The sequence below is a fragment of the Trachemys scripta genome, chromosome 1 (assembly GCF_013100865.1).
Source record: "Trachemys scripta elegans isolate TJP31775 chromosome 1, CAS_Tse_1.0, whole genome shotgun sequence".
Classification (NCBI taxonomy): Eukaryota; Metazoa; Chordata; order Testudines; family Emydidae; genus Trachemys; species Trachemys scripta.
In genome coordinates, this window is record NC_048298.1 from 158,613,133 (window position 1) to 158,638,774 (window position 25,642).

The following is a 25,642-nucleotide window of genomic DNA, read 5'->3' on the forward strand; positions in this document are numbered from 1 at the left end:
ATATTACATTAGTGCCTAGCATGGGGTTTGGAACACATTTAGAACCGGCCTTCTATCACTCTTTTTCAGAGTTTGGACCACATCTTAGTTGAGGGATTGCCTCCTGGACACCTCACTCTGCTACTTAGGATTATGTGAATCATTGCCCAGTCTCGATTGTATGGACCATGTCTCCTCCCATTCATGATCACGTCATATCTCTGGGGTGAATGTGGCAGTGGCTTGCATTGGAAAGTAATACAAGGGAAGTAGTTAATGTGTTTCAGCTCTGTGTATGAAGGGTGTTTGTCCTTTTTGGGGGAAAAAATGAATCACATTGTCTCCTTGTGGTCCTCATTTCACCTCTTCCCTTTCCATCTGTTCTGTTCCTCTCTCCCCTGCTCATGCTGCCCTATCACCTCGTCTCTTTCTGCTCCTTTTCATGAACCTGTTTTCCTGTTGCATGTTCTCTGACCTTCCACATAATTTCCCTGATTCCTGGCACCCTTGCATACTGCCCTGCTGCTTTGTCCCCTTTCCCCTGGCACATTCCCTTTCTGTGTGTGCCTGGGAAGTCTATTCCTAATGATAGCTCCATTCTCTGAAGGCATCTTCTTTCTCCTCCGTAGCAACAGCCACTAGTAGGGGCAGCTAGGCTGGCAGCTCCTCCTTGTTTCCAGATGCTTTTTCAGAGCACAAGGTTCTGCTTTAAAACAAATTGCCTGGACAGCAGCAGAATGAACTGGGGAAAAGGACAGAGCCACCTCCTTGCTCTACCGACCATCACTGAGTGTACTGCAGACTACAGTAAGCATAGAGTTGGGGATGGTTTGGCATCCAAAGTTCTGGAGCCTGTCCTTCCCTGGGACTCACTACTTACCACCAGCTGCTCCTGTCTCCTTCCCTTAACCTATATGACCCTTCAGCCAAGGCCTACTGGAATCTCTCAGGAACGAAAGAGACAATCATGCTTACATGTCAAAATGGGTTTGTGCTGTGGTCAGTTGTTCACTAGGGAAGAAATGTAGGAGGATGTCACCAAACTCATTTGACCCAAGTAAAAATGAGACATCTTGAAGGATTTGCTTGGGGTTTTCAAATACCTGGGGCCTTCTTTTGACACTGACAAATATTTGATGTTCTGCCTTACTCATAAGTGGCCCAGGCTTGTTGGGAAGCTAGAAAACAGAAACACCTTTGTTACCCACACACTCTAGGGTGCCCCACCTTTACCCTTCCATGGGCTCAAGGCATAACTCAGTTAATTTAGCACCCACACACACCCTTTCCATTTTCTCTAGGGCTCAGGGTGAAAGGCACCTACCCTTACCCAGTTCCTACAGCTCAGGGCATAATCTTCTATGGGTTTGCGAGACTTATTCCCAGTGAAAGAGTCTTACACAGTAATATCCTTAACCTCTATTTATTAACAATTACCAAGCAGAATACACCCACTAAACATGCAATGCTCTGCTCACCAAGCCTGATCACACAGGCAGACATTCCCTGTTGGCCAGGCTAGGTCGGTCTCGTCTAGGTTCTGGTTGCTGCACGTCATGGTCCTGCAGAGGATTCTAGCAGCTCCGATCTTGGGCTGTGGATTGCAGGTGAGTTCTTCTTTCAGGTCTTTCCTTATTCTTCTCTCCCCCCCCCCCCCGTCTCCTTCATGGACCCAAGTTTATATAGTGAAACTTGAGTCCTGATTAGCTCTATTTTAACCAATCATTTTACTAAAGTATTATGAAACAATTCTTTGACCAATCATACCCCACCACGTAGTTGATTTAAATCTTGCAAAATCAGTTATTCAACAGACAGAAACAATCAAAGAATCAGACAGAGACCATACAGAAGTAGGGGCCATAAAGGCAAAAACAATAGAAAAGTATAGATTTCACCATCACAACTGCTGCTAAGTGATTTCATGCCAGACAGAATACCATCAAACAAACTTTTCTTTAAACATTTTAAGATTTGTTTCTTTCTCTAGTGATGATGAGTACTATTAAGACAGGAGCTTAGACAGTACTTCTTAACAGCCCAATATTATATTGTTTTGGTGCAATTTAGATGGAAAGTGAAGATGTGACTCTCTGCAACTTAGCTCATGGCTGCTGTCTCTCAATCTGGCTGCTGTTTTTACTGAAGAAGAAGGCCTCACACCTTCATAAAACACACCTCACACATTCACACACCTTCACACCTCACACATTCATAAAACAATTTGTAATGTCAGACTTATCACTATGGTGCTGCAGAGGAAGGCAATGCTGCTGGCGAGGGATGTAACAAGCACTGGAATTGTAGACAGTGGTAGGAAAAGTGTTTAAAATATTTTCTCTTAAGTGAAAAGAAGGCACAGAAATGGGGCCTGCATCACAGTGAAAGGTAAGCATATTTTATTCATAGCATCCCTGATGCTATAAAAACTTATATATGTGCATAACTTTTTGTATATGAATATTCCCATTGAATTCAGTGATTACAGGCCCGTAGTCTGTATTGTGCAATGCTCCAAAGCAAAGCCGTCCCTTGGATATGCTGAATCGGGGCGACCGCTCTGGGCCCCGCGCTTTGGGTGGCCCCACGGGCCACTGGTACAGTTGGTCTGCGCTGGGAACAGTTGGTCCCAGAAGTGCCGATGCGATTGGCCGTCGCTGGGCACAGTCGGTCCCGGAAGTGATGGTTCGGTCCCAGAAATGACAGATTCATCATTTCAGCCTCGGACCCCGCACCCTCATAGAGTCAGCCCTGCTCCAAAAGAATGTCTGCTGCGCACTAACACCCACACAATTGTAAAAGGCTGGTATTTCATTCTCTTCTTTAGCATTCAAGGGCTCAGGGTTCTTAATGGACAATTGCATTCTGCCTCCTTACATTCTTCATGCCATTTCAATGGAAAAAGAATTCCCCTTTACTGCTTGCCCTGAGGTGTTACTGTGCACCATGATACGCTTGTCTTCAGTGCATACCCGTAGGTAGTTGCACTTACCTTTAGTGGGAGATGAAGTGACTCCAGTTTGTAGTCACACCAAGAAAAACTTGGTTAAAATCCAGTTAAGGTGGCTAAAGGGTAAAACCCATCCACAAAAAGCTTTAATAATGGAAATGACTGGTGAGGGAAATGACTTTCCTATCATTTAGTACCCAAAGTTCACATTAAAACACTCACTGCCAGACTGCATCTGCACATAGTACTCCCTTCCACCTCTGGTGGATACAGGAAAACCCTGCCCGCGAATTATTTTAATTTACACAGTAATTCAAAATCGTAATGCTGATTTCAGCAACACAAACATGTTTATTATGGCTATACGTGCACTAGGTGAGTGTATAATATCTTCTCTGTACAGGGGGTGAGCTCATGACTGTGAGTGCCAACTTCAGGCAGACTGCCAAGAAACAGAGCAGAGACCCCAATTAGATTTCACCAGCCCAGTAACAAGCGTGAACTCCTAAAACACTATAACAATCTTACCATGGAGTCACAGACAGTCCCCTTGGGCATTCCAGTCTGTCTTGCCACCTACACAAGCTGGACTTTGTGATAGATGGTTGCTATACACCAAAGACCACAAAATAGTCATGTCGCTCCCAGTCCCAAGAGACCAGTCAAGGTCAATTTGTACCACCCATCTCACCCCAAAGACAACACTTGTAGTTAATCCTATAGGAAAATATCTAAGACAAGAAATGAGAGAGTTATTACAAGGAAAAGGCAGGCAAACAAATACACACAAGTAAGTTACCATCTGTGGTTTCAAAAGGTGACAGAGTTGTCATAATCTGTCAGTTCTGAATGTCTTTTAGGGCTAACCCAGGAAACTGGGGAGATCTCTGCTTCCGCTTCAGAGCTCCAGCCCTGTGAGTCCAAACAGCAAAAGATGAACAATTTTCTTGTCAGCTATTTTTATTTCCTTCCAGAATTCAAGCTGATGGGAGAAGCCCTTTTGCACATAGCCTCTTCATGGGTGTGAGGGGGCAGTTAACAAAGTCATTGTATTTTAATGTCCCACAAAGGCCAATTTAGTTGGATAGGCCTACTTAATGGGCAGGAGATAGTCCCTCCTGAGTGGGTTCCCAGTTTCAGAGCAAACATTTTTTACTGTTACAAAACAAAAACTTAAATATTACCTTATAGCATGTGATAAACTATTATAGGTGAGATTAATACGTGCAGCAGCTTACAAATATTTCATAAAGTCTAAAACTAAATGCATTTTTATAAGTCCAATATTCATCTTAACCATACTAACACACAGGTGAAAACCACTGGTTTCCAGCAATGAAGACTTGGCAAGAGCTGGCATTTGGTCTGCCAGTGTCACACCTTATTTACTTCTTATATGTAAACTGATGTGAACACACATTCCTTTGTTTAAGACAGACATGCTTAACCACTCCTGCCTAATCGGTGCTCTGTGGGTTTGAACATATGCTACTAACTTCTCACAGGGGAAATTCATAACTTTATGTTGCTACATACACTATGATATTATTGACCAGCGAGTTATTACTTTTCAAATGATACTTCACAAGATATATATTGTACAAAGATTATTAGAGCGCCGGATGTGAATTCAGGGGTGCAGGCAGTCATACTAACATAGTTCCAATTTTTAGAGTAGATGGCACTAATCTATCTACCTGGATGACAAACTCTGAAGGTGAGCTTTTCACCCCTGCCACTCTGGCCCCTGTACACCATGTGAGAGGTCCAAAGCAGCATAAAGTGACTCTAAAAGCCCTGGTTCTACCTAAGGGAGAAGTCCCCTAGCACTAGAATTAGGGAAGACAGCCATGAAGTTGCCTTCTGAGGACCCCTTTGCAAGTGCTGGCATAGGAGTGTGCAGGGGGTGTTCTGGGGATGTGAGGATCATATTGGAGGCAGGGTGATAGCATGCAGCCCAATAGGATGTGATAAATCAGACTGAGGAGGTTACTGTAATTTAGACAGGCCCCAGACACAGCAAACTAGGATTAGGAGGGTGCAAAGTGCATTATGTGCTGTGCCTCTTAGAGGTGTAGCATTTTGTATTGCTGTTTGCACCTGTGCAAAGCAGATGTAAAATGCTTCCATTCAGCCATAGTGAGGGTTTGTATCACCTTTGTATGCACTGTGCACAGGTGGTAATGATCACACAAGGTACACAAAGAATCAGGCCACAAAAATCTGAATGTTTCAACTGACCTCAGCTGTGAAAGCTTATCGGAGAGTTGCACCCTCATAGGGTAGCTCCTTCAGACACACCTCTGTTAATGTTGGCAAAAGAAATTAGGGTAAGAAATGTTAAACTGGTTTTAAAACCTAAAAAGGGGCTAAACTGTCTGTAATGGAGAAAATGGCTCCTAAAAATCAATATAAGGGATTCTCTGTTTTTTTATTACAATCTCTATTTTTAGAATGTTAGTCATATCATCGGAAAAATTCTCTCAGCAGTTGCAAAAGAATGAACATGTCTTTGCTAACTAAAAAAGGGATATTTTTTTCTCACTGACAGTGAAGTGTACTGTCAGGGGATTAGACATTATTTTATTCAATAGCGTGTCTCATTATAATTGTAGATGGCTTGCTATACTGCAGCAAAATAATTTAAACTAAAAAAAAAACTACAAGGGGCTCCTAGTGACAAACTGACTAAAAATGCAATCGATGCAGTCAAAATAACAAAAAGAGTTTGCAATATTGGTTTTACTACATTATTTTAAATGTTTGTATTTTAGCACCAGTCTGTACATCCATTGCTTTTTTTCTAGTGCAAATACTATAGCTTTTGCTTCTGCCACACTATTAACTGTAAAGAAACTAGAGGTAAAATGATTATAGATGGCAAGAGCATGAGGATTGCTGCTCCCAAAAGCCAGGGCCAGATTAACCCTCCTGTGCACCCAGGGTTATTAGATTTTGTGGGGCCCCTGTATACAAGTCTTTTTCCTAATTTAAAACACAATGATCACAATTATGGCATCGAAGCTATTAACACTATACTAAACTTGCCTTTTAATTAACATAAAGCTGTTCTGTGATTACATTTCAGTTTTAAAACATGTAGAATATAGTTAAATTAATTCAAAATAGCCTACTCTTACCTTAGAACAGCTGTTATATTTGTTTGTTTCTGGGAGAGAGTTTGGGTGCAGGAGGGGGCTCCAGGATGGGGCAGAGTGTTGGGGTGCAGGAGTGGGTGAGGGTATGGGCTCTGGGAGGGGGTTTGGTGCAGGATGGTATTCTGACCTGGGACAGGGGGATGGGGTGCAGGAAGGGGTGCGAGGTGCAGGCTCTGGCTGGGAGGCACTTATCACAGATGGCTCCTGGTTGGTGGTGTAGCAGGGCTCAGGCAGGCTGCATGCTGCAACCACTGTGCCCAGAAACAGCTGGCTGCTGGCACCTCTCTGCGCGCCCCTGGGGAGAGGGGGACAGCGTGTCTCCGTGCGCTGCCCACGCCCGGTTCCTGGCCAATGGGAGCTGTGGGGACAGTGCTGGGGACGGGGCCAGCATGTAGAGCCACCGCCTCCTCCCCGACAAGGGCCGCAGATATGTGCCAGAAGCTGGCTGCTTCCAGGAGCCGTGTGAGGCCATGGCATGCAGGCAGCCTGCCTGAGCCCTGCTGCACTGGGACCCCCTCAGCCCGGGGCCCTGGACTGCAGCCTCTAAAGCCTCTGGGTTAATCTGGCCCTGCCAGCAGCTAGACTACACTACAATATCTGTTCCATTGAAACACAAATGTTGTTTGGATTTAAGAAATGTTTAATCCCATGTCACAGTGAAATGAATTGAAACTATTATTGTTCAGTGATGCTGCTGTCAATTATAGCTGCAGGGCAATATCTACACTCGCTTAGGAGATGGCCTAACTGGCCTGAATAATGTTTTCTGTCTTAATAAATATAAGACTGCATGATTGCTGTCCTGCAGGGGCTGTCTCAGCTCATGCAAATCACCTTAGCTTCATTGACTTCAACAGTGCTCCAATTATACCAAACAAGGATTTGGCCCCAAATATATATCTCAACCTGTTTAACATGGACTAGCTATTGTCTTCTTGTGGGCTGGAATTTCTTGTCTCTGTTGGCTGAAAGCTCAGTAGATTCGTTTAGGAAATGTAAATGGAGATTTATTTTTTGGTCATGCCTAACATACATTTGCACAAATGCTGGGTCTGGATTTTGTTAATTCTCTTTTTATCGTTTTAAAGTGAGGCAATGGATACGGAGGCTATTGACAAGCGATGTAGGTTTCTTAAAGCTGACCTAACCCTGACTCCTTAGATTTTCCTCCTCTATTTGAGGTGATGGTAGAGAGAGGCAGATTTTACTGTCTTGGCTTCCTTTGTTTGCTCACATAATAGTCATAAAATGCACAATTGTTACAACCATTTTGGATATAAAAGTTCACTTAGGGCATAGCAGATGCCCAAATAAATTTATTAGTCTATAAGGTGCCACAAGGACTCCTTGTTGTTTTTGCTGATACAGTCTAACACTGCTACCCCTCTGAAACCTGTCAGAAAGAAAAGGGTATCTGTTCTATGGACAACGCACAATGCAGATTGAAGATAGTCTAAAATCCCGTAGCAACACTTCTACTGTAGAACACTGTAGCATTTTTAATAAAGGTGGAACAAATCCTACCTCTATGTATAACTGGTAAAACAGGTTACAGAGCACTTTGGAATCTGTGGACTAAAGGGGTCATATAAATGCCAGTCAGTTTTAAAGAGACAAGGTGGGTGGAGTAATAATTTTTATTGGACCAAGTTCTGTTGGTGAGAGAGACAAGCTTTGGAGCTTCCATGGAGCTCTTCTTCAAGTCATTAACGTGTATTATTACAGGTCTGTGAAAGATACTGTTTCTTTTCACAACCCTCATCCAGGCTAGCTCTTGTACCCTGAGAGAAGAGCTAGTATTTCTCATAGGTGCTATGGGCCCTTTCTTACTGATATTCTGAAGGGGGTTTTATATGAAAATGTAAATAAAATCAATAACTCACAAAAGATCTAGCATCACTTTGTCTAGAACTGAGCCTGAGCTAGCTCCCTGATCTGAACACCCCTGAACTTTGAAGAAGTTTACATCAAGACCCAGATTCTGTGTGGATATAAAATAAGCCAGTGAGAAGCAAGCACTGTATCCAAGTATGGTGGGAGGTTGAGGGGAGAAATGTGTGCAATGTTTATGGGAGCTAATACTGACCCAACTGAAGTGTTCTAGGTTCTCTTCTTGGCATATGGATAAGAACTCCATGCTGCTCTTCCAGGTGACCCAGGTACTACGCCAGTGGTGCATATAAAGAAGACATATAATGTTTGTCCACTTTGTGGTGTGGCTATTTTGCAAACCTGAGAATAGTACAGTACTTTCTTGCTGCTTTTTCAAGCTTCTATCATTGATTTTGTTGCTCTCATAAGGATGCCTGCTGTCTCTTGGTTCCCACCGGAAATGGAAATGCTGAAATACCGTGACAGAAGTGCACAATTTGTTTGTTTGTTGTTCCAGCCTGACTGGAAGCAGTAATATTGCATGCTGTGGAATGTCTAATCTAATTTTGCAGACTCTGTCAGGTTCAGATCAGCATCTGGATGCTTAACTTCCAAAAAGTTTCTGGCTGCTGAATACCCAAACTCAACTTCTTGAGGATCACCCACCACTAGTTATCATGTTATGGGGATTGTTTCCATATAATTCTCACATGGTTAATGTAGTTGCATCTATTATGTAAAATGTCTCTTTTTCTCTACTATACAGTGATGGGATTAACATGCAACCAATAGCATGTTGGATGGTTGCAATATAAACACAAATAAGAAATTATTTCAGTATATCAAAATAAGAAAACCTGTGAGAGAATCAGTTTGTTGGTGAGACTACTAAAGCAAATAAAGGCGCAATAAAGGAAAATAAGGTTATTGCGGAGATGCTAAATGATATCTTTGTATCGCTCTTAGTTTACCTACTCCTTTTTGGGTGATGCAGATTAAGATACTGTTAGAGACTGAGAGCACGTTAGACAAACACCTGTCAGGGATGGTCTAGATAATTTTTAGTCCTACCTTGAGTGCAAGGGACTGGATTAGAAAACCTTTTGAGGTCCCTTCCAGTCCTACACCTCTATGCTTCTATGTCAAAAGATGCTGGAAGAAAGTGACACATTAAAGAGCAATATATTACTTCAGCCAGATGATGTACATCCAAGAATTCTGAAAGAATTCAAGACAGAAGTAGGTGAGTTGCTGACAAAAATATGCATTTTTCTCAGTAAAATCAATTACTGCAGGAGAGAATGGCAGAAGTTGTTCCTATCTTTACTAAATGAGTTCGTGGTGATCCTCCTGGGTATTACTGACAAGTAAACTTTCATTTCATACCAGGTAATGTGGTAGAAATGATAATTAATAGAACTGCAAAACACCTAGCTGAACAGGAACTGATAGGGATAAAGAAAAATCATACTTCTCTAACCTATTAGAATTCTTTAAACATCTCAGTAGAACAGGGAAAAAAGAGAACATGGCTGACAACCAATGTGGCTTTTCAAAAGCTATTGACAAAGTCCCCTACAAGGGACTATTAAGGAAATTTGGTAGCAATAGGATAAGAGAATGCAGAAATGGACCCAAAACTGGCGAAGAGTAGGAATGAGTGGTACATTTTCAGCATGACAAAAGGTTATCAATGAGTACACTAATGTTCTGTACTACAACCAGTGTGGTTTTGCACGTTTGTTGATTATCTGAATATTATCTTGATGAACTTCATCATATCACCATTTTTTAATGAACACACAAACTATTTCTCATCTGCACATGTCCCATTTATTATATATATAAAAACATGCTGAAGTCTAACCGACAGGCCACAGCAAGATCTACATGTACAACACTGGCACAGCATTGTCTTCCAGGAACAAAGGAACTGGCATCACTGCCATAAAAAGTCTCCCTTCTCCCCACCGCTACCCCATCTCTCAGCAGCACATCCCAGATGTAGTATGAATTTCAGCCTGTAGATGGTAAAAATCCAAAGGTATTGCCACTCTCCTAATTACAGAGGGAGAGGGGGCTCTGACCAGGAAGAGGGAGACAAGTTGGGGAGGATGTGCTTGTACAGAATGATGAGATGGCGGGCAAACTCCCTCAACTTGGCCAGATATCCCGGAAGGGTGGATAACATGGAGACCTTGCTTCGCCTCCCTCTTTGGCATGCATATATATATATAATGTTATATTTAGTGTGGTGGACAGCAAAGAATAGCCTCCGTAACCATTGCCAAAAGACACAACTTAGTGAAACATTTCCATTTGTGTTCAAGTCAGGAATCCTGTTTTCCTTCTGTTCCTTAACCCAGAGGGAAGTACTCCAAGCAACCACTGCCCTTTTAGTCATACCCCAATAAAGCATATGAGAAAGTCTATGCCGTTCTATCTCCACGCTCTAACTCATTCCTTCCCAAATTATCACACAGGAAGAGGTCAGACACTAGACTACAGTCTCGGCTGCTCCCGGTGAGCAATTCTTTCTTTTTTTTTTTTTTGATCATGTGATCCAGCCAACTAGGTTCAAGACAATGGTGGAAATACTCCAGGCTGTATGTGTTAGAGCACCACTGTGAGCTGGTTTCCTTTATGGTGTGATTTAATTTCCTGAAGACAGGTCTTTGTGGGGAGGGGGTTTGGAGTGGGCCCATACTAGGCACAGAGTTGTTCTCCTTATTTTGTGGCCCATTACCTCTCAGGTCAGGGTGTGTGTGAGGATCACCAAGAAGGAACAATAACATCAGGTTGGGATTTTAGATCAGAAAACAGGACACTTTTGTTGGTGAGGGGGGATTGTATGGAATGGTGTTGGGTAAGGTCAGGGAGATGAGCATAGAAGAATTTTGATAGCTGTGGGGAAGGGGAGGGAAAGGTCCCCACTCTTTCTTTATATTTTTGTGCTTCTATCTCTTTTTCCTTTATCTCACTTTATTTTTGTTCATTTCTTTAATTCCCCCAGACTTTAGTCTTCTCCACCTATCTTCTTATTGCCATTCTTATCTCCCTGCTCACTCTCCCCATGCATAATCACTCTTTTCTCTCATAGTCTGTCTGTCCTTTGTCTCTCCACTTCCCTAAGCCCTTGTATCCCACCACAATTCAGTGCTCACAGTGGATGCAGTGGAGATGGGTAGATGCCAGCCCAGGTTGGATATACCAGCTTGCTGCATATATAACGGCAATGCAACAGAGCTGCCATGGGAATCGTGACCATTCACAGAAATATCTGGGATGTGACTTCCACGTGGATATATTTATCTATGGGAACACTTGCTAGGGGTGGGGAGAATGCCCAGAGGGAGTCATCATACAGGTCATGGTCAGCAGAGGACAAACCTAGTGCGAAGGGATGGACCTTGAAGTGCATATGTGTTTAGATGGCCAACAGATCCTTCAGGTGAGGTTTACATAAATTAGGTAAAAATATTGTTTTTTGTGTAACTGGAAGGGACATGTACAGAAAGCAGTGAAAGCATTTTTCAGGGAGGCATGCCCTAAACATGATCAAAAGATGTCTACAAAGGAAATTGTTGAAGAATGCGCCATCAGTGACATTTCACTATTAAGTCTTATCTGAGTGACTCATATTCTGTCACCAAGAAAAACAGGCTAACCCTTTCTAGATAACAACTGTGGAAAGAGTAATTAAAAGAACTGGGGAATTTCTTTTTTGTTATAAAATATACAAATGAGTTTTCAGCTTAATAGATGTTTTTTTTCCTGCTGAGACAGCTCCGTTTTTCCAGTGTGTTTTTGATATGCTATGATATATGTAGACACATATATCTTTTCCTAGTAGAGAGATAGATCCAACTGATGTGAGATTAGTAGAGGAAAGTTCTGTGAGAAAATTCACTTTCAGTATGATCTAATCAAAAACATTTAATGTGTTTTCTCTCTTAAAAAAAAAAAAAAAAAAGCCAATTTAGAAGAAGATCCATTAAGTCTCATAAAGATGCGGTAATAGTGAAGTGTTTCCTGAGGCCAGAGTATCTACTGTCAAATTCTCCTCTCAGTTACAACAGTACAACTCTATTGGAGTCAATGGGATTGATAGAGAATTTGGCCTGTAGTTTGTGTGATAGGTTTTACAACCCCTCTTGGTCCTATTGGGTTCCGGGGAGGTGGGCAGGCACAAACTGGCCCATGGCTAAAGGACCCTCGCCCAGTCTATGATTATGGGGGACAACAGAAAATATAACAAGGGCAAGTGTGAAGGTCAAAGGGTCAAAACAAGGGAACCTGAAGGGGACACTGAACAGAGAACCCTGGACAACGTCTACAGTTCTTGGTCTTGAGGGGGGTATGGGGCCTGAACAGTGGTCCCATAGCTGGAGACAAGACCAAAACACCTTTAATTCTGTCAGGCCTGGAACCAGATGAGGCTATGTAGCTTGGGGCAAATGCAGCTGGGACTCATTATCCTCTCAGACCCAGGTGACATGCATAAAAGGAGAAAGAGGAAGGAAGTGGCTAGTTCTTGGGAAAGATTAGAATCAAAGGAAGAAGGGTCTTTATCACCACATTGTGCTTGGACCATAAAGCATGCTGGTTTTTATTTTGGGATCTTCCCATAAAAGGGAAGACTTTGATTTGGACTTCTATATCTTGGAAGGAGGACAATTAGGTGCCTTATTTAGGATTGGATTCATTGTACCATTGGAGGGAGACAGAGAAAGAAAGAGAGCATGTCCTGTGATAGTTTGTAAGACATTTCAGGATGTGCCTGGATGGAAAGGAGCTATGAAAACCTAAGAGATTGCTTAAGCAAAGAGTCTCACTAGAAATAAGTTAGCCGTTATACTGCTCATATAGAATAAACAAGCAATGGTGAGTTTGTGGAATCCTACATGTGAAATACTCGTTTAGTAAAGTATTGCAGACTTTCATTATTTTTTAAGAAAAAAAAAATGAAACAAATCCCATCTTCAGCCTCCACTCCCTGCTTTTGCGACAGAGGCTGTGAGTACTGTTCTGAGCGTCCCTCTGGCTGGAGTCGTCAGCAATGGAGAGGCATTTGCTGTCATAAAAATCTACCTCAAAAGAGAGACTGAAAAGCCTGAGCTTTTCCTTTGGGGTGAATGCCTCCTCTTCCTCAGCTTCCTTTCTGCCATTTTGGGGAAGATATTTTCATATAAATCTTCCATAATATAAGAACTGATCTGCTTTATGAGAAACAGTGGGTCTCAGTAAATCCATAGCCTGTCTCCAAACTGGACAGGAACCAGCTTTCAGTTCTTACTCTGTTTGCTTTATTATAACTTCCACAGTTGTGCTGTTTGTGCCTGTGGCACTTGAGGCACTGTTGGCTGTGATACCACGAACTGTCCTTAGGGTCTGAGAAATCCTACATACCCTACTGCCCCCTCAAAACAAAATGTGTGGCTCTCAATCTTCTTTAACCAATTTCCTCATTCTTGCAAAAATCCTGAGGTTAAGGCCAGAGCTGGATTTACACCTTATGTGCCCCTACACACAGCATCTTTAACATCCTGTCTGCCCCCCCCCCCCCGCCTACAGCTGACCTTCATGTTTTCTGTAAAAAATGAAACTTTTAACCCACTTTTAACTTTTAGGTGCCCCTAGAATGCTGGTGCCCCTAAGCATGTGCCTACTGTGCCTAATTAGAAATCCAGCCCTCATTAAGATGTTTTCTCATATCCCATATCTCACTCCTTCCCTCCTACACACACACACCACTTCTCTGTGGAGCTAGCTCTGGGAGCCAGAGCATATTCTGAGTGGGGAGTGTGCTAAACAGCATGGTGCTACGGTGCCACAAGTCCAGAAGGGAAGCAAGTGGCATGGGGCTATTCAGGGTGCTGGCTGCTTCTAATGAACTATATTGTAGAGAGAGGTAGATGTCTTCACTAGAGTGTGTCTTCTCACTCCCAAGAGCTGCCACCTTCCCCCCCCCCCCCGGTAGGATAGCTGTTAGCATCTTTAATCTTAACTTTGCTTATGCTATTGTATTTTATTTCCAGAGGAGCCCCTGTGACTTCCTGTTGCTGCTTTGTTTTCACAGAACCATACAGAAGTCCTTGTGGTTTTCTCAAGGTACAGTAATTTTTCTTGCTATGCTTCACTGAACTGTGTCAGCAGGAGCTCCTTAGCCTGTTCTCATAGCCAGGATCCAGAGCTCTCAAATCTAGTGAATTTTGCAGGACATTACACACATTAGCTGACTCAGGCTTGTGGGCTCCTAACCCCCAATGTTCTACTGCTGTCTAACAAATAGCTGTGTAACCCACAAGCAAAGTGTGTGTCGCATCCCCCTCTCATGCCGAGTGTACAGAGAAGATAAATTAATCCTTAGCTCAAGTGTACTGTGTTTAAAGTCTATGACCTTGTTGGTGACCCATGTTGGGCTGGGGCTTATTGTTGCACATGATAGAACTAGTTTATTTAATTCACACAGTAAGAAAATATAATTGAAAACATGTTTTATAGTTAAATATAATCTGTAAATAGAGTGGCATGCAGAACCCCCTCAGATGTTCCACATCTCATTGTCACGCATTTCAAGTGCTTGTGTCACACGCTGGCAGGTTCAGCGGTTGACAGAGGAATGCTTTGCTCAGGGGAATATTTTAATTTGGTTGTAGTGGGGTGGGTTATGGTTCAGGTTTGATCTGGATTGGGAGGCGCTGTAATTTAATGAAGCAATCTCATGAGACTTTGATCCTGAATGGCAAAAAACCCCGAGATACATTCAGGTGAATAGGTTTTCATTGTTTTAGCTGAAATCTTAGCGGAACAGCTGTTTGAGATCTCTGTCAGAAGAGTTGTCACCAAAAAATCGATACAGTCACAACCAAAACTGTAGTGGGAAGGCATCCAGATACTGAAGGTTAAACATCCCACAAAGTCCAAAAGGGTTTGACTCTGTGGTCCTTATTTGGCTCCTTTCCATTTAGTATCCAGTCAAAAATTATTGCACCGAATTTTTCTTTACTGTATGTTATGTTTTGCTGCTCAAACTGAAAGTTGTTTAAATATTTTTTTCTAAATGTGGATTATCTCTCTAACTGTAACAAAGTACCAAAAATAGTGATTAATTTTGACACTAAGAATAGAAGTCATGGGGCCTGTTACAAAGAATTTCTTTTAAAAAATAACCCTTCAAAAATTTGAACTAAGTCAATTTGTCCCATAAAATGTGCTTCTCATCCAACGGTTATGCAAGATTTGGCTAGCAGTCATGGGAATCTGCAGAGATTATTTTAGAATAAAAACATATTAAAAATTACAAGGGGAAAAATTGTTTATCAGGGTACAGAGTTCAAATGAAGCATGTTTCCACATTCAGATGTGTATGCATGAATGCAAAATAATAAGCAAAAAAGATGTATCTATTGCGTGTCTTGCTCAATTAAAGTGATAACAAAGAATAAGAATTTTCCTACTTGTTCGCTATAAATCTCTCCATAAATAGGGCACTTACTGTATTAAAATACCTTGCATGTGATGTTAGCATAAGGTCTGTATGAAAAGAGTAAAATTCCAGTTCTCATATGGTCATGTTGATAGCCAAAGTCTTAGATTCAGTTCGGTACCATGCAGATTACTATTTTATTTGTCTAACACTAGCACCTAGGTGCTGTACAATCACATAGGAAGAGAAAATCCTTGCCCTGAAGAGCTTACATCCTCAGTAGATCAAACCAACAAAAGGTGGGAGAAAGGAGGTATTATAGTTTTCTTTATATTATGACTTTCTTAAATATTGTAGTAACACAAATGCATTTGACAGCACTTTGGAACACAGTTTTTAACAGCCCCCTAGCCTTTGTGCTATTTTTTCTCTATGCATTCCAGGATCCAACTTTCTTATAGCTTAAGGATAAAAGGTAATACTTTCAAAAGCAACTGAGGTGCTTTTGAAAATAGGACTTAGGATCCTATGTCACTGAGATGCTTTTGAAATTTTTACACAAAATATCCAAACTGGAGTGCCTAAATTTAGGCATCCGAATCTGTATTTAGGCATCTAAATAAAAGCGCCTTGGTTTTCAGAGTTATAGAGTATTTTGAGTTCCCATTGACTTCAGTGGAATTTGTGGATGCTAAGTACCTTTGACAATCAGGCCACCTTCATGTAGGTGTCTAAATATAGATTCAGGACCCTAAATTTAGACATCCAGGTTTTGAGACTTCTGGGCTGGCATATTTAACAAACCATATAACAGGGAGTCGGAGATCTTGTATCTGAAGGTAGTGTTTGTAGTAGATAATGTAGACACAACATTATTGAGATTCAGTTCAGAGAAGATTGTGAAGAACTTCAGAGGGACTCACATGAATGGGCAATATGATAGATGAAGTTCAATGTTGATAAATGTAAAACAATGCAGATTTGAAGAAAAAATTTAAACTACTCATACATATTGCAGTGTATTAAATTAACTTTATCAACTCAACTCAATAAAGACCTCTGGTCAATGTGCAACTGACGTAAAAAAAAAGCAACAAAAAACAAGGTGTTAGGATATGCAAGAAATGGGAATCAATGGTGTTGTCTCATGTGCAGCACTGGTCACCCCATCTCAAAAAGGACATTGCAGAATTAAGGGGAGTTGAAAATGATTAGAGGTATGAAAATACTTTGATACGAAGAGAGATCGAAAAGATTGGGATTGTTCACCTAAGAGGGGGCATGATAAAAATATATAAAATAATAAATGGTCTACCGAAGGTAGAAAGTAGATCCTATTCTCTCTGTATTAGCCAAGGGATGTTACATGAAAATAAAGTGTGATAAATTCAAAACTGATTGAGAGATACTTTTTCAGACAACACATAATTAGACTGTGGAACATATTGCAACATGATAATATTGAGACCAAGAATGCAGTAAGATTGAAAGAGGGATAGGACATTTATATCAGCCAGAGCTGTTATAGTTCATGCTAACAAATAATTGTGGAAAGGAGAAAGAACTTCATGCTTCAGGGTTGAAACCAATTTCTACTGTAGTTTAGGATGAGACCTTCATGGTGTCAGATTATCCCATGTCTGCCTACTGTAGTGTTCCTCTGAATCACCTGATCCTGTATGGAGTCTATGCCTCATTTTGACTGTGGTGCTTTTCTCTGTGCTCTTGCCATAAGATCAAGAGCATCAAGAACAAGTGATGGCTGCAGAGAGGGAAAACACAAGGAGGTTTTAAAAAATAAATGAGTGATTTCTGTTTAACATGTATCACACACACACAAACTACATTAAAAGAACACTATTAAGATTGCAAAGTCAAGCACTCTGAAGTTAGGAAATGGCAGAATTAAGGGTGCCTGTGCAATCTTAATTTGGCTTCCTTGTGCCAATAGAGGAAAATGGGAGATGGGGGCACTCATAACATCACAAGCAAACATAGATTAATGTTGAACCGACCCAAAATGTTGTGTATCAACATTTCCAAATCAACATTTTTTTTAATTCTCCATCCTGCAAAAAATGTCAATAGTTCAGCTTTTCATCCCGATTTGAGATGGAAAACAAATGTTAAAATATCAGAATTCCTCGTAGAATAGAATTTTTTTGACCAGCTCTGTTCCCAAACTCTTATCCTTGGTCCACAGGGAGCAGGCTTACTCACATGGTGCTAGCTGGGACTACAGCGGCTAAACTGTATTAAAAGATTAAATGCTTTCCATGTAAGCAGTTGCTGTAATTACCACGAGGGTGTTACATGATCATGAATGGGAGGAAAGGAATGGGAGGAGTCAGTCAAGGCATCTTCGATCCTAAGGACATTAAAATGTGCTGCATGCTATGAGCAAGTCTGAAAACCACTGCCTTGACACCATGCGAAGCCATTGTTTAACACTGAATGAGAGGAACAAGCCTGCCTTTGTGAGTCAACGCCACCATTTCTAGCATCCTCTGGGTTTGTAAGTGAAGGTCTTCCATCTGACCAAGACTGATGACTAAACGTGGGAAATCTGATGCTGGAAATGGTGGTGTTGACTCATAAAAGCATGCCAGTTGGAAAACTGGCAAAAAGAAACCACCACAGGAAGGAAGAAATCGGAGAGACAAACAACTTGAGAATGAGGCACCTCAAAGACCAGGCTAAGAAAAGGCTTTCATTGCAATAGTTCTCATTTCGATGGGTTCTGATTCAAGCTTTCCTCATCCCATCTGGTTTCTTCTTTCCTTCAGGGTTTCTGGGTTTACAGACCATAGGGTCTTAGCCCAGATCCCTAGCTGGTGTAAATTAGCATCGCTCCTTTTGTCTTCAGTGGAGCTGCACCAATTTATGCCAGCTCAGCATCTGGCTCTCTTGGTTTAAATGGATCATGCTGCAGAGGATCTATGGAGAAAGAAGGCTCGTTGGGCTTAGAAAAATATTTTTAAATAAGCATTCCTAATCTAATTCACCTAATGGATCCCAGGCAGTTTAGATAGGGATAGATAATAAGACAGAAAATATCATATTCGCTCTATATAAATCCATGATATGCCCACATCTTGAATACTGTGTGCAGATCTGGTCACCCCATCTCTCTCTCAAAAAAAGTTGGAATTGGAAAAGGTTCGGAAAAGAGCAACAAAAATGATTAGGGGGACGGAACAGTGTCAGAGATTAATAGAACTGTGACTTTCAGCTTGGAAAAAAGATGACTTGAGGGGGAATATGATAGAGGTCTATAAAATCATGACAGGTGTAGAGAAAGTAAATAAGGAAGTATTATTTACTCCTTCACATAACACAAGAATTAGGGGTCACCAGATGAAATGAATAGGCAACCATTTTAAAACAAACAAAAGGAAGTATTTCTTCACAAAATGCACAGTTAACCTGTGGAACTCTTAGCCAGAGGATGTTGTAAAGTTCAAGACTATAACAGGGTTAAAAAAAGAACTAGGTAAGTTCATGAAGGACAGGGTCATCAAAAGCTATTAGCCAGGATGGGCAGGGATGCAAAACCATGCTCTGAAGTGTCCCTAGCCTCTGTTTCCCAGAAGCTGGGGAGGATGAACAGATGGGCAGGATCCCCTGGGAGAATAACATGAAGGGCAAAGGGGTCCAGGAGACCTGGCTGTATTTTAAAGAATCCTTATTGCGGTTGCAGGAACAAACCATCCCGATGTGTAGAAAGAATAGTAAATATGGCAGGCGACCAGCTTGGCTAAACAGTGAAATCCTTGCTGATCTTAAACGCAAAAAAGAAGCTTACAAGAAGTGGAAGATTGGACAAATGACCAGGGAGGAATATAAAAATATTGCTCAGGCATGCAGGAGTGAAATCAGGAAGGCCAAATCGCACTTGGAGTTGCAGCTAGCAAGAGATGTTAAGAGTAACAGGAAGGGTTTCTTCAGGTATGTTAGCAACAAGAAGAAAGTCAAGGAAAGTGTGGGCCCCTTACTGAATGAGGGAGGCAACCTAGTGACCGAGGATGTGGAAAAAGCTAATGTACTCAATGCTTTTTTTGCCTCTGTCTTCACGAACAAGGTCAGCTCCCAGACTGCTGCACTGGGCAGCACAATATGGGGAGAAGGTGACCAGCCCTCTGTGGAGAAAGAAGTGGTTCGGGACTATTTAGAAAAACTGGACGTGCACAAGTCCATGGGGCCGGATGCGCTGCATCCGAGGGTGCTATAGGAGTTGGCGGATGAGATTGCAGAGCCATTAGCCATTATTTTTGAAAACTCATGGCGATCGGGGGAGGTCCCGGAAAAAGTCTAATGTAGTGCCCATCTTTAAAAAAGGGAAGAAGGAGGATCCAGGGAACTACAGGCCAGTCAGCCTCACCTCAGTCCCTGGAAAAGTCATGGAGCAGGTCCTCAAGGAATCAATTATGAAACACTTAGAGGAGAGGAAAGTGATCAGGAACAGTCAGCATGGATTCACCCAGGGGAAGTCGTGCCTGACAAACCTAATTGCCTTCTATGATGAGATAACTAGCTCTGTGGATGAGGGGAAAGCAGTGGATGTGTTATTCCTTGACTTTAGCAAAGCTTTTGATACGGTCTCCCACAGTATTCTTGCCGCCAAGTTAAAGAAGTATGGGCTGGATGAATGGACTGTAAGGTGGATAGAAAGCTGGCTAGATCGTCAGGCTCAACGGGTAGGGATCAATGGCTCCATGTCTAGTTGGTAGCCGGTTTCAAGCGGAGTGCCCCAAGGATTGGTCCTGGGGCGGGTTTTGTTTAATATCTTTATTAATGATCTGGAGGATGGTGTGGACTGCACTCTCAGCAAGTTTGCAGATGACACTAAACTAGGAGGCGTGGTAGATACACTAGAAGGTAGGGATCAGATACAGAGGGACCTAGACAAATTAGAGGATTGGGCCAAAAAAAACCTGATGAGGTTCAACAAGGACAAGTGCAGAGTCCTGCACTTAGGACGGAAGAATCCCATGCACTGCTACAGACTAGGGACCGAATGGCTAGGTAGCAGTTCTGCTGAAAAGGACCTAGGGGTCACAGTGGACGAGAAGCTGGATATGAGTCAACAGTGTGCTCTTGTTGCCAAGAAGGCTAACGGCATTTTGGGCTGTATAAGTAGGGGCATTGCCAGCAGATCGAGGAACGTGATCGTTCCCCTTTATTCGACATTGGTGAGGCCTCATCTGGAATACTGTGTCCAGTTTTGGGCCCCACACTACAAGAAGGATGTGGAAAAATTGGAAAGAGTCCAGCGGAGGGCAACAAAAATGATTAGGGGTCTGGAGCACATGACTTATGAGGAGAGGCTGAGGGAACTGGGATTGTTTAGTCTCCAGAAGAGAAGAATGAGGGGGGATTTGATAGCAGCCTTCAACTACCTGAAGGGGGGTTCCAAAGAGGATGGAGCTCGGCTGTTCTCAGTGGTGGCAGATGACAGAACAAGGAGCAATGGTCTCAAGTTGCAGTGGGGGAGGATTAGGAAACACTATTTCACTAGGAGGGTGGTGAAGCATTGGAATGCGTTACCTAGGGAGGTGGTGGAGTCTCCTTCTTTGGAGGTTTTTAAGGCCCGGCTTGACAAAGCCCTGGCTGGGTTGATTTAGTTGGGAATTGGTCCTGCTTTGAGCAGGGGTTGGACTAGATGACCTCTTGAGGTCCCTTCCAACCCTGATATTCTATGATTCTATGATGGATCACTTGATGATTACCTGTATTGTTCATTCCCTCTGAAGCACCTGGTATTGGCCACTGTCAGAAGACAGGATATTGGGCAAGATGACCTTTGGTCTGACCCCGTATGGCTGTTCTCTAGACCTCAGTTTTCCCATATGTAAAATGGGGAGAATGATACTGACCGCCTTTGTAAAGCACTTTGAGGTCTATTGATGAAAAGTGCTATATAACAGCTAAGTGGTATTATTCTCTCGCAGGGATTCTTCCACTGACTCTGTCTTTAATTAGGAGAGGCATGTAGAGCTGGGAAGAAGTCTCTTAGTTACCATACTCCTTACACTTACTTTTATTCCTTACACTAATTGGGCCAAATTCTGCCAGAGATTCTCATGTGCAACCCCAATGACTGTGATAGGCTTGTACTGACTGTAAATCATGGCAGAGTTTGGCCCTTAGGGTGTAAACTCCCTCATGACCCAGTCAAATAGGAGGTAACTTTGTCTTTCTTACGATCAGAATTAAGTTGACTGGAGCCCTAGCACGCTGAAGAGAAACATCAGCTTCTACTCTCAGACAGAGAGCAAGTGCCAGCAATTCCCGGGAGTGTTCTGTGTTTTGGGGGGGGGGGGGGGGGGGACCTTTTTTAAAACTGACAAAAAAATATGATTTCATTTTGGCTTTTTGACTCCCCAGCTCCAATTCCTTGGCCCACGTAAGTCTGGCAGTTTTTACAGCAGGTTATCTCAGATATTGGGGAAGTAGAGAAATGCTTGGAAAGTCCCTTTTTAAAGAATGTACTGTTATGGTTTTATTTAATTGTTTATATTTTGTGTTAATCTTTCTGACCGGCAGAGATAAGGCTACAATTTAACATCTTTCCGCAACTGTGCTTCCTTGCAAGCTCTGACCTGCTGTGCAAGCTATTGTATCAGACCATTACCAATGTTATGTAACCAAGGAATTTCCCACTTCTAGCCAGGTTGCACAGTCTCTCCTAAAAATGTTCTGGGGGTGGGGGCTAAGGGCTGGAGTCAAGAAATATTGTTTTGCATGATGCATCTTAAATTTTACCCTGATCCTCCCCCTTCCTCCACTCTTGTTCCTTTTTGAAAATAAAGACCATGTTACTCATACATCATAATTTCCTGTTCCTCCACCCCGACAATAACCCCCTTCCTTTGTAAATCAATATAGGGAATGTCTCTGACTTTTTAAGAGGGATTTATAATACAAGTTTTTCCATCCCCTTGTTAGACTACCCTGGGTAGTGCTACTGTAAACCACATGGATGAAGGGAGTGACTATCCACTTACAAGTTAATTAACTGCGGAGCATCTGCCAACTGATGGCCACAAACTAAAATGGCTTAACCAATTAGAGAGGTCTTCCACTCTGAGTCTGGACTTGCTGTACCAAATTCAGACCTGTGTAAAGCAGGTGCAGGTCAACAAAAGTCAGCGTTGCATCACTCTCTGATGCCTGTCTGAATTTAGCCAGGTGTATGTGCGCCTGACATATTACTATAGCTGGACTGGGACCTTGGTAGTCCCTAAAAAGCAGGCATACTAGCTGAGGCAAAAGCGTGCTTCTCCTTGGTTAAACCACTAGTAACCTTGCTATAGATTCATCGATTCTAGGACTGGAAGGGACCTTGAGAGGTCATCAAGTCCAGTCCCCTGCCCTCATGGCAGGACCAAATACTGTCTAGACCAACCCTGATAGACATTTATCTAACCTACTCATAAATATCTCAGAGATGGAGATTCCACAACCTCCCTAGGCAATTTATTCTAGTGTTTAACTACCCTGACAGTTAGGAACTTTTTCCTCATGTCCAACCTAAACCTCCCTTGCTGCAGTTTAAGCCCATTGCTTCTTGTTCTATCCTTAGAGGCTAAGGTGAACAAGTTTTCTCCCTCCTCCTTATGACATCCTTTTAGATACCTGAAAACTGCTATCATCTCCCCTCTCAGTCTTCTCTTTTCCAAACTAAACAAACCCAATGCTTTCAGCCTTCCTTCATAGGTCATGTTCTCAAGACCTTTAATCATTCTTGTTGCTCTTCTCTGGACCCTCTTCCAATTTCTCCACATCTTTCTGGAAATGCGGTGCCCAGAACTGGATACAATACTCCAGTTGAGGCCTAACCAGTGCAGAGTAGAGTGGAAGAATGACTTCTCGTGTCTTGCTCACAACACACCTGTTAATACATCCCAGAATCATGTTTGCTTTTTTTGAAACAGCATCACACTATTGACTCATATTTAGCTTGTGGTCCACTATAACCCCTAGATCCCTTTCTGCTATACTCCTTCCTAGACAGTCTCTTCCCATTCTGTATGTGTGAAACCGATTTTTCCTTCCTAAGTGGAGCACTTTGCATTTGTCTTTGTTAAACTTCATCCTGTTTAACTCAGACCATTTCTCCAATTTGTCCAGATCATTTTGAATTATGACCCTGTCCTCCAAAGCAGTTGCAATCCCTCCCAGTTTGGTATCATCAGCAAACTTAATAAGCGTACTTTCTATGCCAATATCTAAGTTGTTAATGAAGATATTGAACAGAGCCAGTCCCAAAACAGACCCCTGCGGAACCCCACTCGTTATGCCTTTCCAGCAGGATTGGGAACCATTAATAACAACTCTCTGAGTACGGTTATCCAGCCAGTTATGCACCCACCTTATAGTAGCCCCATCTAAATTATATTTGCCTAGTTTATTGATAAGAATATCATGTGAGACCGTATCAAATGCCTTACTAAAGTCTAGGTATGCCACATCCACCGCTTCTCCCTTATCCACAAGACTTGTTATCCTATCAAAGAAAGCTATCAGATTGGTTTGACACGATTTGTTCTTTACAAATACATGCTGGCTATTCCCTATCACCTTACCACTTTCCATGTGATTGCAGATGAGTTCCTTAATTACTTGCTCCATTATCTTCCCTGGCACAGAAGTTAAACTAACTGGTCTGTAATTTCCTGGGTTGTTTTTATTTCCCTTTTTATAGATGGGCACTATATTTGCCCTTTTCCAGGCTTCTGGAATCTCTCACGTCTCCCATGACTTTCCAAAGATAATAGCTAGAGGCTCCAGTGCTCAGATAGATATGAGCTATCTGAGCACTGGAAGTCTGGATGTAATAGGAACAGGCAGGATTTCTTACTGGCAAGGCTCCACTTAAGTTAGTCATAATGGCCCGACCATTTCATTCTCTCCTCCCACTTAAAAAAAAAAAAAAAAAGACTCACTCTTTCCTACCTACCTCCTTTTTCCTTTTCCCTTTCTTCTGCTTAATCTTACTTTCCATTCTTTCCCATGGGAGGCTATTCCATGCTCTGCTGAAGAGACCTTTTCTTTTCCTGCTCCCACTATGGAGTAAGACAGGGAGGCAAGAATACTGCAGCCTCAGGAACAAGAAGGGTGCTGCAGCCTCTGCCACTTCGTAGGGCAGAGGCAGGTCTGCACCAGAACTCAAGCTATTTGAGGAAACCTTTTCCTAGAGATTTGTAAAGGAAAGGCTTTTGGTTATTAAATCACATGGGGCACTGAGGCCATGGAAGGCAGAGGCAGCTGAGAGCTGTGGAAATTGCAGTAGCAATAGGAAAATGGGAGAGTGGGTCATAACTGAGTGTTTGAAGGGGCAAGAGTGATCCTAGAAAAAGGAGATGCTGGAATGTCATGTGGGGACAATAAGCTTGAGGTGTCCAGATTGCCGCTGTTGGGTTATTTGTTCCCCAGGTCTTGGGGGAGAAAAATATTGATCCCAGGGAGAATGGAGATGGAGGTGTAGATCTTTCAGGAATGAGATAGTAGAAGACTTGGATGTGCCTGTGAGACAGACATCAGCTATAGCCGAAGGCTGCAGCAGATGGTTTGGGATCAAGAGAACCCCACCACTTTCTCACCATCTCTAAGATTTTTAGATCACTACACAAACAGGTCGAATACAATCCTGGAACTAGAAGGAGAATGAAACACCATAAAAAGATCATCAAGGCTCAAAAACGTGTAGAGAAGTGTTTTACACTTTTATAAAATAGTTGACCAGATTGAACTAAGACAGATGCTCATGGAGGGACACATTGGTAAAAGGGGCTGAGAAGCCCAGCAGCTAGAGCCAGGGCCGGCTCTGGCTTTTTTGCCACCCTAGGCAAAAAAGCCAGCTGCCGCCACCCCTCCCCCCCCCAGCGCGACAGGGGAGGGCGCCGAGCCCGGCTGTGGGCCCGCAATCCCCGACCGGCCGGAGCGCCGCAGGGAGGGCGGCAAGCCCAGTCGCAGCCCCGCTCTTGGCCCGGAGCGCCCCGCCGCGCCGCCCCCCTCCAGGCACCGCCCCAAGCACATGCTTGGTGGGCTGGTGCCTGGAGCCGGCCCTGGCTAGAGCATAGCCTACTCTGAGGGAAAGGCTCTTAAAGTTGGTCTCAAGTATCACCAGGGCACCCGTTATTATACATTCACTTTAGTGGTAGTTTGTAAAATGCAATAAATCTGAGGTTTAAACAATCTGAACTTTTTTCTGGTATTGTTAAGAATGTTATTGCTGTATCCGTGTTGTAT